The sequence below is a fragment of the Squalius cephalus genome, assembly GCF_949319135.1.
Source record: "Squalius cephalus genome assembly, chromosome: 16".
Lineage (NCBI taxonomy): Eukaryota > Metazoa > Chordata > Actinopteri > Cypriniformes > Leuciscidae > Squalius > Squalius cephalus.
The window spans coordinates 18,872,342-18,887,781 of NC_137137.1; positions in this window are offsets into that span (position 1 = coordinate 18,872,342).

The following is a 15,440-nucleotide window of genomic DNA, read 5'->3' on the forward strand; positions in this document are numbered from 1 at the left end:
ACTTTTACCTTGAGCGCCATGTTTTTAGAATACTGTGTCAGTCTAGCACGTGTTTACTTGGAAAAACAATGGCACATTCCGAACCAGGTGAACAAAAAACAATAATACAGGAGTTTGTGAACAGCACACCATACGAAAAGAGTTCAACTGACGGTGTCACGTATCATTTAGACTATGAAAAGATATGGTGCCCGCAAATATCGTCAATAAAGCCAGCTAGGAAAATCTAAAAGGAACAAGCGGCGAATTAGTCTTCCGGGTTTTGACGTCATACCTGGACCACTCTACTAGATCTGTGCATTCAGTCTTAAAGTGAACGCAGCCTAATAAACCTTCTGCCGTCATTAATGTTAATCAAACAATAAAAGAGAAAATCACTTCCTGATCTTGAATGAATAACTTCACTTGGTTTAACAAGAATCAATGCATATTTAATTCATTAAGTGAAGTCTGTAGTGTTTTATTACCTCTACTTTGGCCTAAATGGTCTGTCATTCTTATTTCTCTGTCTATTTATGATATTTGTACCATATCGCCCACCCCTATACTGAACAAGTTTCAAAGATCCAAGTCAGAAATAATCAGATCTTCCCATCACTAGTAACTGACAATATTGTGTCTAAAATGTAAGTAATTCAATACTAACAACTTGTTTATTGATCTTGTTGCATAAAATCAATAGCACATAACACTGAATTGTGAAATATCAATGATATACAAAACTGTTGTCAGTTGCAAGGCGTCGTAACGATCTCAAACTTATCAGCTTTGCTCATGAATATGAACTGCCTAACGTGACCTTCACTCCAAATGGATTTCCTAAAAGGCCACTAGCCATAGCTGAATTACTGCTTACTGTTTCATTCAGTCCAATATAATGATAATGATGTTGTAATGGTTACTACTCCACTGGTCTGCTATATAATGTGCATATAATCAAACAACATGCAATCCAACAGGTTGTGTTACCATAGCAGTGATCTATATAATGTTTGATTATCTGCAGGATGAGGTACGCTTTACATCGGAGAAATTATAGAACGTAAAAGCACAGGTTTTCTTGTCTTTTTCCCCCCCTTATCTGTACAGACAGCTGTTTCTTCATCCTCCCTTCTCATCAAAACAGGAACATCTGGCAAAGCCACCTCCGCACAACAGTTATACGTAAGGTTACCTTGGAGGCTGACAGCAGCTGAGCACAGACAAAAAAAAAAGAGAGAGAGAACAAAACAAAACACATATTCTTTGTGTTAGAAACTAATTTTTGTGTTTACTTAACATACAGCATAGCTTCATTTAAATTCTCTTGCATTTCAGCAAACGATATCTGATATATAGTACAAGTCTGTTAATTGCAAACACCTGAAAATACATCAATGACTGGCCAGGAGCCTTAATACTCATTACAGAGCGAGTTCACTAACAAGACACTAAGGTTAACTCATGCTAACAAGGGATATCAGTATATTTAGGGCATGATACAGTTCGCCGTTTATGTCTTAAATAGTTATGTGTAATGTTAATAGCCTGTAAACGAACTAATAAGGTGACTGTGGCATGCATCCGATTGAACAGAAAGTTTATGAGATTACTCTGCAGCCCCACAATAACAGAGTTACTTATTTTTCTTATTTCACATAGACAGTTTAAAATTCTTACACAGAGTTGATGATGTGATAAAGTAAGTGGATTATATTAAAACAAGCCGAATGATTTATTCTGTAGCAGGCAGAGAGAGGCCCGGCCACTAAAGAGTTAATGAGAGTCCTCTCACAGCCCTTATGACAGAAAAAGATGTTTACTTGAAATGACGTCAAATGGGCAAATTCATGTAGCATTTGCAATGAACAATTACTTAAATAATTGGTCCCCGCACCAAAAGATTGATTGCATAAAAGCTGTTTTCGTTTGAAAATCCATTAGCGGGCACCATTTTTCCAGCACACTTTGACATCCTATGATTTTATTAATTTTTATCCCTAAAGATGCATGATTCTCTCGCTCTGGTCCTTTACCCTTTGCAAAGAGCACAGTAAGAGAGGGGAAGAAAGGGAGGGAGAGATGAAGAGAGAGAGAAAGAGTACCACTTAGATGCCGTCATTGATTACGCCAACTATCAGGACCCTTGAATATATAAAGGTCTCCATTTGGGGATTGAGAAATCTCCATATGCTAGATTCCACTTGCTTACAGGCCCTGCTGCTTGATTTACATTAGGATTCATTAATCTATTAACTGTTGAAGAAGCCGAGATTGTGATTGGATCTGAAAGCAAAGGTGTTTCAAGTGGCCCTTGTGGTTGAGGGAGAAAACCGCAGACTGACAGAGACAGAAAGAAAGAAAGATGGAGGAAAAGCATGTTGCGATGCCACCTCGTACCTCTCCTCCTCATCATTCTTTGCTCTCTTCTCGTTCTTACTCATTGCAGACGCCGTGCATACATTAACATACTAATTAAACCTCAATTAGTAGTTGCGCTGACTGTTCTTTTTTTATCAGTGAGATGTAAAATATGGATTGGACATTAGCGACACCAGAGGCTAATTTATCAAATGCTTTTCAAAGGTTTTTTTTTAATTATTCAACAATTTCTGTACAGGGAATTTATGTTAACGATTGGTGTATCATAATGATGTTTAATTAACATGATGATGAAATGCCAAGGTTTTGGAACTTTGACCAGTCATTCTTCAAAGTACGTGAGTTTAAAGACAGTTTGAAGCTGAACCTGATCACGTGCACGCATGCATAAAGGCACTTAATGTGATTTAGCAAAGTAGGACGTACCTGAATTAGTATCCTTGTTGAAGAGTATTCTTATTAACCACTAGGCTAATGGTCTGTTTACATGTGAGATATCCCTGTTTGTCATCTTTGACCTCTGACCATAAAGGTGTTCCTATGTCTGAAGCTCTAAAGATGACAATATATAATATATATCAAGGGTAAAGTTAGTTTTACAGTTGACTGTTGTCAATAAAATAAAAATATAGTGTTCTGCCAAACCCCTGTGTCAAACTGTCACAAATTACCTGAAAGTTAGCAACAGATAAATCATTTTTGCAGAGGAACCAGGAAGATAAAGTGGAAGATAAACGATTCTTTGCAATGCTAGCAATTGTTTTGCAGGATCATTTAGCATGTTTTACACACCTGTCTCTGCAAGCATTTGCTAAAACAGTTGTATAATGTAAACTTTGATTCACTGATGCATTTTATTTGCTTAATTTGCAAAGTTCATGGGGCATCTGGGTTTCGAATTACAATATAAGCATTATCAATTCATTAATTATTAAGCAAAATAAGAATTTTTTAATATTGTAATATTTCACTGTAAAATAAAAATTGAGTATTTCATAAAAAAAATATATTTTATTTTACAGTGCAACTGTAATATTACATTACAAAAAGTCTTAATAATTTATTCATTTTCAAACGTTAAACAATCACGCTTTTATTTTAGCCATGAAAACTGCCCTTCTTCTCTTTTGTTAACAGCTGCAGGTTTACACGTGTTTCTTATTCCAAGATTGGGAAGATGGTTGATGCATGTTGCATTCCCAAATGCACGTCATATAAGCGACCCAAACTCACGGCACTTGCACTGATGAGTTTGTGTGGAGAGGCATTTAAACTGGATCATGAGATGCTTGTGTGTAAAAGAACATAATTCACTCTGAAACACACAGCGCATATTTACTTAATTAAATCACAGATATTGCGATTTGATAAACGCACTAAACCGTATTGCGATTTCGGTTTCATTTTGATTAATTGTGCAAACACCTAAAATTTCTGACCCTGATTTGGCCTATGATTATTTAATTTTTTTATTAGAACATTGTCCCAAGACCAACATATGCTGTTTGGGTATATTATACTGTAAGCATTAACAAGATAAACTGCTTACCATTTAGAACAGACAATCATCAACAAACATAGCAAACACCCAGATTCTTATGCCAAGTGAAATATCTGCACTTTTGCTGCAATTCACAGGACACAACTGAAATCAAAACAACTTGGTGTAAACTGAAGCCAGGTGCACTGTACATAAATTCATTGTGTTACTCTTAAAGGGATAGTTCACCCAAAAAATGAATATTCTGTCATCATTTACTCACCCTCAAGTTGTTCCAAACGTGTATGAATATCTTTCTTCTGCTGAACACAAAAGATGATATTTTGAAGAATGTCGGTAACCAAACAGTTGACTTCCACTGTATTTTTTTCATACTATGGAAGTAAATGGGGCCCATCAATTTGGTTACCCATATTCTTCAAAGTCTATTTTTTTGTGTTCAGCAGAAGAAAGAAATTCATACATGTTTGAAATAACTTGAGGGTAAGTAAATGATGACATAATTGTCATTTTTTGGTGAACTATCCCTTTAAGGGACAGATTTACTAACAGCTTGCACCAGCGCAAACCCTCTTTTACCATTAAAACTAGCGGCTGATCTTATTGCTTATGCATTTGTAGGAATTTCTCTTTCTGACGCAAAATTTAAGGGAGGAGAGTATTTAAATGAATCACGCAAGGTGATTTACTAAGGTTTGTGCTAGTCACTTTACTGGTGTTTGCGCCATTATTTAACACCCCAAAAAAAGCATGTCTTAAACCAGATGCTAATTTGCACTGCTTTTGGTAGATTGCGATGGTCATTATGGAAATGATCCGGCTGCGTCTGTACTCTTTAATTTGCGTGTTGTCAGTAGATCACGCGCAGAACTTTCCACTCCCATCTGCGCTTTTTTGTAATTGCACTCTCACGCTAATTTGCCCTGTTTAGTAAATCTGGCCTTAAGTGTTTGGCTGTAAGACTCACATCAGTTGGTAAGTGGTGTCTTACAGTGAGGAGCTTCTACGGATTGACTTTCACAAGAAACTTTTGAGTTTCTCAGTGCCGCATTATCATTTGTCTTCACCTCGTGAAGATGTCACTTCAGAAGTGAGAACATGTGTACTCGTACGCACTCATTCATAAACTATCTTGAGGATTGCGTCTGCATGTCCCTCACTCCGATTAACTCAACCCTTTTTTTAGACAGTTATTAAAACCAAAGCTGCCTGCTAGACGTCGCCTATTCCCTCAGAACGCAGCTGACTCTTGCGAGTGCTCTCGCCATCTTGCGGCCCCCGTCTGTTGTGCTGAAGAGACGGGGGCCACAGCCATCTGTTCCCTATCCTCCTCCTTGTTTTCCTTCTCTTCAGCCCCCACACCAAAGCTCCTCTCCATCCATCCACCCCTCCTTCCCTTTCTTGCTCAAATTGTCTTTGCCTTCTCCTTGTAGGTCATGCAATATTCAAGCTCTCATATCTCAACCATCATGACTAAATGCCTCTTCTCTTTCGGTCCAGTGTCTGAATGTCTGCTTCTGTCGACCAGAACAAATTGTAACATTGTTAATTGCAGAAGGGCTTTTATTTTGTTCCGTGTTAAATTGTCCATTTACACTATATTCTGCACAACTCTGGTCCCCAGCACTAAAACTCATACTGGCACTGAGGCATGTCTGATGCACTGTTAATTATGTATTTAAAAAAGTAATGCTTCAGTTCAGTGCACATTATGCAGAGACTCAATGTAGCCTACCGTTTAAAAGTTGTTGTTTTTTAAAGAAATTAATACTTTAATTTAGCAAGCACGCATTAAATCGATCAAAAGTAACAGTAAATACATTTATCATGTTACAACAGATTTTTATTTTAAATAAATGCTGTTCTTTTTAAAACTTTACATTCTTTACATTCATAAAAGGATCATGTGACATTGAAGACTAACTTCAACTTCAGCTTTACCATCACAGGAATAAATTCAATTTTAAAATATATTCAAATAGAAAACAGTTATTTTAAATTGTAATTATATTTCACAATTTTACAGGGGTTTTTTCTGTATTTTTGATCAAATGAATATAGCCTTGGTAAGCATAAGGTACTTCTTTTACGCTTAAAATACTTACAAATCTTACTGACCCCAAACTGCATGTTTAACATCACTCCTGAATTTTTCAAATGTGAATTCAAATGTGAAACTCAGTGTGAACAGAACGTGATTTAGCACTCTGAAAAGAAGAGACAATCATGTTCACTTTAGCTGCAGTGTGCCACACTGATACACTCATACTCTCTCTTTTTGTGAAATGCAGAGAGCAGCAGTGCAGCGTGAGCGCTGGTCTAGACATGTGAGTGAGCCCTGCCTGTAGCCCCCCACAGCCGGGCTCCTCTCTCTGCCCGGGGGTCTGGGGAAGAATGACTGTGAAAGTAGGCCAGAGAACATAGTATCACTACCACTGTCTGTGAATGAGGTGAAATCTGTGCTTTGTCTTACTACAGATCCTGACACTCAGTGGCTGCTTTAATGGGTCTTTTTATTCAAATGCGGGTGGATTTCAGCAGTGGCGTGTAACACAGTCACTCATAACTATTTTTCAATTGTAGTCTTTTAAAAAAGGCATCTGAAATATTAATAATAAACTAAGTGCAATGTAGTGTTGTCAAAAATATACATTTTTCCGATACATCTTGTAACGCTTCCAATACTGTTCCAATGTTTTCTCGCTCTCTGATCTCTTCGACAGCGAGTTGACACACAAACCCGCCTCCCCTCACTCGTTTAATTTGCTTCGGATGAATATTGTTGGTGTTGCAGCGCTTGAATTTCGGCGTGGGATTGCGCATATTACACATAATTTGACTCATTCCCGCAGATTTTGTGCTCACACCTTTCAGTACTAAATTGAGTTTTTACCCGATGCTTCTTTAAGCTTAAACAGTCAAATACACACAACATAATGTCAAAATGCTGGTCTCTGCGAGTGTTAAGTTTGAAGTGTTTTAAGTGAACATAAATAGTTGGGAAAGAAAGCGCATGTGTAACAGTATAATAGGTCCGTCCGTCAGGTCTTAAAGTGGCAGCAGCATAATATACCAGCTCCCACATTATTAAATAATATAAATATAAATATATATCTTATATATAATAATTCCCAGGTAATATTAAAAAAAAAAATATATATATATATATATCTTCTATACTCTTACAAAGAACATGTTCTTTATAATATCAAGCTTTTTCATACACAATATGATATTCTTGTTTAATAAAAATTATACAGCTGGCTTTATATCTTAACAGGGTCCCTATCAAGGGAAACATCTTTATTCATAGTTTATTTTGCCATTACATGTTTAAAACCCCCTGAGCTTTACAATCATTAATTTTTAGTCAGAGTACATATTTATTTCTCAATGCAAATTGCTATTCAAACACAGCACGCGTATTGTGTTTGAATCGGATGGGTCACTGTACACTGATTAATTGCACCTCTGTGCTGGGTTGATTTTAAGAATAACCAGGTGGATTAGAGAGGTCAGAAATGCCCTGGTAAACATTAAAATTTTATCTTGCTACACATATCTGACATTAGAAAAGACAGTGAGAATGCATACACTGGAGGCCAAAGTCTCGCACGTGCACGTGAATATAAATTACTCATGTAGCTTTGCACAAACCGAATCCGAAAAGTACGCTGGGACGCTATTAATAATGAAGACGACAGGGCTCCATTTATTAAAATAGTGAAAAGTCATGTTTTCTCTGATGTGGCCTATTTAGGAAGGAACAGCACTGGGAATAACGTAGCCTGCCAAACGCCAACTGTTCAGTCCCGGGCCCTGAGAGAGAACCGGTGGGGACGAGACGCTACAAAGAGCCTCAGCACAATCCAGCACTCCAGAGGGATCTTAAATCTTGGGTGATGGGGAACAGTTTGAGCACAAGTTCCTTGTATGCATCAGTTTATCTGGAATACTCGCTGAGCTTCTCTCTTTCTCTTTTAGTCTCTCTCTGTCATGCTTGGATCTTACATTTTATTATCCATGAAAATATTCAGTATATTTTTATGCCTTAAGCTATAAAGCGTAATGAAAGGGGAACACCCCACGGTGCATAAAATACGTGTACATTTTTCTTTTCTTTTTTTTTTTTGCAGCCATACAGTCGACAGCTCTCTCACAAAAGGCCAAAGGCTTTGGATTTTATCTTTTGATTCCCACATTAACCTTCCATTAAAAATTATCTATGTTATCGTCACCTCAAATTTGAGCTCGTAAATTGCCGTTTTATGAGCCATCTTAAAAGGGAGAATTATCCTGATGTTATAGTTTAAGCAACATATGTTCCAATTTACTGACATCTACCAGATTTGACGCGACACCAGCCATCCATACACATCAGTGTCATTTGGTGGCACTAAATTGCCCCGCAATAAGTCGCCCCGTGGAATTTTTTGGTGATCAGGCAGCACATGGAGCTAGAAATTAATAGCCTGCAGCCTTTACAGGGGAGACGGGGCCAAATCAACTCCTCTCCAAAAAACTGCTCTCATTCTCACAGACTGGCCCGTATGGTGCACAGTTTCCTCGTGGCACTCTTTCTACAACAGTTAAAAGATTAAATGCTGAGACATTTTTATCTGTTTTGAATAGCCACATTGAACATTTTATTATTTGGGCTATCAAGCGTTTAATCAAATTAATTATATGATATGCCAGTTAATATAGAATTAATTGCAATTAATTGCATTGAGTCTATAAAATATAACATTGAGGCAGATGGAAGCATTACAAAAAGTGGCTTTAGAAGGCAATATACTGTTTGTTTTATTTCTGAATCATTAAAAATAAGACCTACTGCCCACAGGAATCCATTTTTGCCATTGAGTTTGTCAATCTGTCTGAGACTCACTCAGGGAACATTCACACAGGAAGCATTTTTGCATTTCGTCTGTGATATTTGTTCATTGTTGGGGAATTGTACCAGTGCACTAGACAAGTATTATTAGTTGTTGCATCGTGTCTCATTTTATCATTTTTTTTAGCGTTAGTTGTTTTTTTTTGGTGTCTCGCCACATTTTTAAGATGCAGAGAATTAGCAAAATTTTAAAAACATTTAAAAATAATAATAATAATTACACTAAATGAGCAAATTAAATTAGTTATTGTCTTCTTTTGGTGCATTTCTTAATATTTTTTCCATTCTAAAAACCAAGCACACTGCATTTCCATTTGCTGATTCATTGGTAAAACTTAAAATAACAAAGTGTTTTAATAGACTTCAGGGGCTCATCGTTTTGGATTAGACAAGACCCATAAAGCAGCCATTTTGTACCCTTTCTTTACTGCGCATAAAATCAGTCTGCTATAGTGATATTATAATGCATTGAATTAAAAATCTATTCCAGTTGAGTGACCTCACACTAAAAAGGTGAACGGGTCAAAGGTTAGGGTCATTCTTATCCATTTCTCTGCTCTTATGCACAGCCCGGGACGGGTTCATGAGTATAGGAAAGAAATAGGCGCCAAGCGGAAATGAACCCTCACTGGACAGCTGAGGCAATAACCTGAATAGATGTCGTCTCCCAGTGCAATTAAACCCTCCCTGATTACACCTCTCTGGCTATCGATTGGAAACTTTCACTTAATAACCACTAGCATGGTCTCTTATGGTAACCCAAGGTCCAGCCTTCAAGAGCGGGACTGCTCGAGATTTATGTCCAATGGCTTTAGTGACTCCTAAGGGAGTCTGTGTCATTTCTTTATTCCAATGTGTAGAGTGGGACTAACTCAGCTTTTTACACCATGTTATTAAGAGTCAGACATCTGTAGACAACAGGATATTGTTTTGAGTGCAAAGATATATTGTATTGGAGTTTAGGGTGTGGTGTTACATTATTAAGGATGGTACATTACTGTGTATCCCTTTTAATAATGCAACTCCACATCCCAAACAGCAATATTGTTGACATGCATAACTGATAATGACATATAAATGGCAGGATTGGGAATTCCCAGTCCTATCAAGGCAAAAAGCCAAAAAAAATAAAATAATAATTTATAACATATTTAAATAAAAAGTATTAAAAATCTTATATTATCACGAGAAGACTCATGTATACTTATTCAGTAATGCAGTAAATGAAACTTAAAATGTGAGCATAGACAATGTCTCAAGTGCCCACAGACCACAATGGTTAAGAAAAGAGAAAAATGCATGGCATAATCAAAAATTCATGCCATTCACACCCGTGAGGCAATTTTATTCAAAACAGTCACTTTGCAATGTGTGTAAAAGCTTCTTGAGTCAGGTCCAAACAGCAAGACTGGCTTCAAAAGCAACATTACCTCCACGTAAGAAAATTCACCCTTCACAGCCCGCGTCTTCCCATCATACACCTGTTTGGCTGAGCGTGCCAGCTCGGATCCCTGGACCGCTCGCCGCTCACTCATGTGAGGAGAGCACAGGTTGTCCACGCTACTGCCCTCGGGCACTGCAATGTGTTCACAGCCCCGGCTGGGGAAAAGCAGCGAGGGATGAGAGGGCTAGGAAGAAAGGATTAGAGAAACAATGCTATATGGCCTTCATGTCTTTCTGGATGGGGACATTAAAGAGGTGAATCTAACATTGAGTCTTTCACAATATTCCCTGCATGTAGGGGTCAAGGTCTTTTAAAAATGGCGTCTGTAAAGCACTATCCAGGCGCAATTAGATTTCTAAATGATGTTTGAATTACAATTGACGGAGGATGTGATTTCATGTACTGATTTGGTCATGTGCTCTTGATGCGTATAGTTGCAATTAAACGGAAGTGTGGCGACAAACTTTTCTCCTGCATTGTACTGTGCAGCCAAGTGTCACTGATTATCGAAAAAAAGGACGGAAAAGGATGAAGCAGTTGTTGTTTGGATTTTGAGATGTGGGTGTTGCACTCAAATGTGGAAGCAGATGAACACGTGGTTTAAGTTGACTAAAGGCTGGAATACACTACACAAATTTTGCTCATATTTTATGAGTTGCCCAATTCGTATGAATTTGTACGAATGCCCTACCCTGACCCCGCCCGTAAACCTACCCATCACGTGGGTTTAGACAATTGATACGAATTAGCCACCTTTTAATCACTCGTACGAATTCGTACGAATTGGTCGTGAGATGTTGGAAAATCAGTGTATGATGCGCACTGACTGATTTTTTAAATTCAGAATATGATTCCATTCAGTCGAAAGATATCAAACGTTTGATCTCTCAGCAACCATTTACAAAGTCATTAAGCGTATGTATGATGCCTAGAGTTTTAAAAGCTGTTCAAATGATTTTTTGAAATTTGAAGGGATAGTTCATCCAGAAATTAAGATCCTGTCATCATTTGCTCACACTGAAGTTGTTCCAAACCTGTATGAGTTTCTTTCTTCAGTTGAACACAAAAGAAGATATTTTGAAGAATGCTAGTAACCAGACAGTTTACGGCAGTCATTGACTTCCATAGTAGGAAAAAATAAAATACTATGGAAGTAAATCGCTACCGTCAGCTGTCTGATTTTTGTGAAGCATTATTTTGCTTTGCTTCAGCTATGATAAAGAGACACATCCGCTGTTGCATTGTGTGTTTGTGTATTTTGGGGGCAGTGAAATTAAGGGAGGGGTGTGTGTGTTTGGGTTGATTTCAAATATCATCAGCGATTCAACAGAAATCGCTTACTGCACCTTTAAGAGCGTAGGGAGACTGACACTATTACATCAATTGCAGTGCTTCATGGGAGTGGGTGGGGATAAAGGTTTATTTTGCCACAATTTGCTTGTTTCGCTTCTCTGATTGGTGGAGACTTCTTTGCAGAATCATGGCTTTTCACCAGGAATTCCACCGTTAAACATGATTATTTAATAAGCTGAAATAATGCAGGCAGATGGCTTCAACAAACTCTTTAACGGTTTATTGCTCAAAGTTATCGCTCCAAATCAATTCCCTGAGCAGGATTTTTATTTCTTAAACCTGACTGTTGCACTTTGGGCTGATTCAGGTTTAGGGCCTAGATAATCATGGGATTCTTTCTCTTCATGGTGGAGTACATTATATATTGTGTAAACTGCTCTGGCGTAGTCCTACCTGATACCACGCTCTGTGCTTTATATAATGGTTAATCTTCATAAAACATCAATGACTTCCTGTATTCCACACACCCCAATGATTTCCCCATTAAGATCTGCTTTTATGACAAATACAGTGAGGCTGATAGTAGCTCATATATATGGCACTGACAGACAGGAGTGAGTTTGAATGTTTTAAACTACTAACCCATAGACACATTAACATTATAAAATATGTAGACTCATAGAGAAAATTAATATGTTGAATTAAACCAAACTTGTTGAGAATGCTCATCCTTTTCTTTTTTTGAACCATCCGAGGTGCTTTTTTTGGGCATGGCGGCCTAGCAGCGACTGCTGCATTTATCACAAGGATCTACAGTGAGTGGAAGACAATAGCTAATGAGAGCTTGCTCCCCGTTGGGCTGGAGCTCCAGACAATGCAACAACATCTGTGCTGGCGTGCTGAAGTGCCTCTTCCCCAGAGTCGCAGGACGAGAGGGGGGGAGGCAGCAGCTTCACCTGTCCTGTGCTTCCAGACACCCCCAACCCCCACCATTGTCCATCCTTTTCCTTCTTCCCTTCATTCCTTCCCTCCGACATCCTACCGATCCAGGAGCCAAGCTTCTTAAGGGGACTCCCAGGTCAAATCCATAAAGCATCTCCCACCAAGGTCACTGCTCACGCTCGAAACCCGAATCCCAGAAAAGAAACATTTAAAACGTCAGGAGTTTTGAGTTAGCACTGCGAGGAGAGAAGGATGGCCTACCCCAAGAGAGAGAAGGAGAGAGAGAGGGAGAGAATGTGCGAAAAAATGAGAGAAGAAAACCAGGTGTGGACTTCAGTTTTAAGTGATGTTTAATGAATGGGCCCCCAGGGTGGTTTAACACATGAGCGAGGCTCTACATTTTCCCCTTTCCCCTATGGAAATGCACTGGACATATGATTCAGGGACTGAAGAGTGCTGGCTGTAAATATGTCAAGTTCTTTCGCGGTCTGAGGATAACTCAGGAATCGCACTCAGACTGCAGCCTTGGTATGTGGATTCGATAGAATCCAAAACACAAACTTTTTCAAAGCCCAAACTTTTACCTCAGTGGAAAAATGAACATGAGAGGTTTATTTAGGATGCCTAAAGTTTTCTCTCTTTTTTTCCCCCCAAAGAAGAGGAAATATGAACCCTGACAATGGGATCAGGACTCTTGAATCACTTTATATCACGACTACTGTTCAAAGATTTGGGGTCGGTTAATGTTTTTAAAATGTTTTTGAAAGTTTTAAGTCTCTTATGCTCACCAAGTCTGCATTATTTGATAAAAAATACAGCAACAAAAGTAATATTGTGAAATGTTGTTACTATTTAAAATAACTTTGTTTGCAAAGCTAAATTTTCATCAGCCATTACTTGAGTCTTCAGTGTCACATAATCCTTCAGAAATCATTCTAATGCTGATTTAGTGCTCAAGAAACATTTATTTTTTTTATCAATTTTGATAACAGTTGTGCTGCTTTACATTTGTGTGAAAATGTGATAATTTGTGATAATACTTTGATGAAAAGAAAAAATACGGTAATCTCCCAAATATTATTGTCTATACATTCATACTCAAAGAAAACTCCGCAAAAATAGGGCCAAATTTACTGTTAATATGAAGTAATTTTCTGTATTGATTTTTTCACAAGTGACAAACTTTATGTGCGCCACATCTCCCACCTTCAACTCCAAGAGGCGCAGGCAGGCTGTGACCCCTGTAAAGGACGGAGAGGAAGTGGTTGGTAATTAAAATGCAATCTCCACCACTTCAACCCCCCAGAGCGGGGCACGCAGCAACAGCGGTGTCGCCCAGGAGCCCGAGGGCGTGAGGTGCCACCTGCCCAGCCGTGCCACCTGCGCCCATGTCCTCCCTTCATTAAAGTGTGTATTTATACCACTTCTCCTGGCCCCCCGCTCCACAACCCCACCCCCCACGCGGGACTCTCGTCCGCTAAAGTGAGGCTTTATTAGAATTAATGTGCTGCCGCAGAGACGCATGGGCAGGCCTGGAGCCGGGGTGCCAGAGGAGAGGGTCCCCAGCCCTTGTACTGTCACTTTGAATAAAGGCGGTCGGCAAGCTGAGCGTGCATGGGCACATGACAGCCATGTTTTCCACTGGGCAGAGGGGAAAGCAAAGTATTTTTTCTGTACAATCTGCTCGCATGCACATGACAAGCTGTCGCGTGCACGGAATAGATGAGCGGATCGAGGACAGAATCGAGTAAGTTTCCAATTTGATTGGTCAGTAACAAGCCGATAAGTTGATATCTGGCTTCCAGGGTATCTCTATAAGCACTAATATTAGCTTGACGTGCTCATTATGACTGTTGCTCGGTCTGCTTTCTCTATGCGGTGAAGTGTTGCAACTAGTTGCATTAAGTCCAACTCCAAAATTCAGCATTTGTCAGTACTGTACAGTATGTACTTGGGACTAATTGGAGATAGATGTGATACATAATACAATTACTGAAGAAGTTTCCACATTATAGTCCTGAAACGTATCCGTGTGGTCAATAAGTCGGGTGCGCCAGGGCAATGGAGAAGCTACGTATGAGCTTGTTGTGTACAAAAAACGGATGTACAGATCGAGGACAGGATTGCGCAAGTTGATTGGTCAGTAACAAGCCGATATGTTGATATCTGGCTTCCTGGGAATCTCTTTACGCACATTATTAACTTGACATGCTCATTATGACTGTTACTTGGTCTGCTTTCGACATGCACTCAAGTGTTGCAACTAGTTGCATTAAAGGGATAGTTCACGCCAAAATGAAAATTCTGTCATCGATTTCTCACTCCTGTTCCAAACCCATTAGACTTTATTAAGACTTTTATTCACATATAAACATTGATCAGTGAATGTACATACTTGCTAAACACGCGACTTGCTTGGAAACTCATTGGTTCTCACGCATCAAGCAAGTATGCTTGAGCTTCCATTTACCAAATTTGAGTGCTCTATGTATGTTTGCGGATCAAAGTTTATATGTGAATCATAAAGTGATTGTCTCTCTTCGGAAGACATTCATATGGATTTATTTTACAATCTCTGGGTTTGAAATAACATGAAGTGAGTAGTTGATGATAGAATAAAAAATTTTTTTTGGAGAGTTAACCCTTTCAGTGTGACTCAAATTCAGTATTCAGTATGTACAGTATGTACTTGGACCTAATTGGAGATGGCTGTGATACATAATGTAATTATTGAAGAAGTTTACACATTATAGTCCTGAAACACATCCGTGTGGTCAATAAGTTGAGCGCGCCAGGGTAATGGAGAAGCTACGCGTGAGCTTGTGATGCTTAAAAGGGCATTTCAGTCAAGTCATTATCATTCCACCACACCAATTAGACACAAATAACCTCCATACAACTCTATTCTGAGAAAGGGCAATCTGCGGCATGCTGTACTCCTACACCGTAGCCTAATCCACATTTCATGTGCACACTCACTGCTTCACAACCGAGACACTATT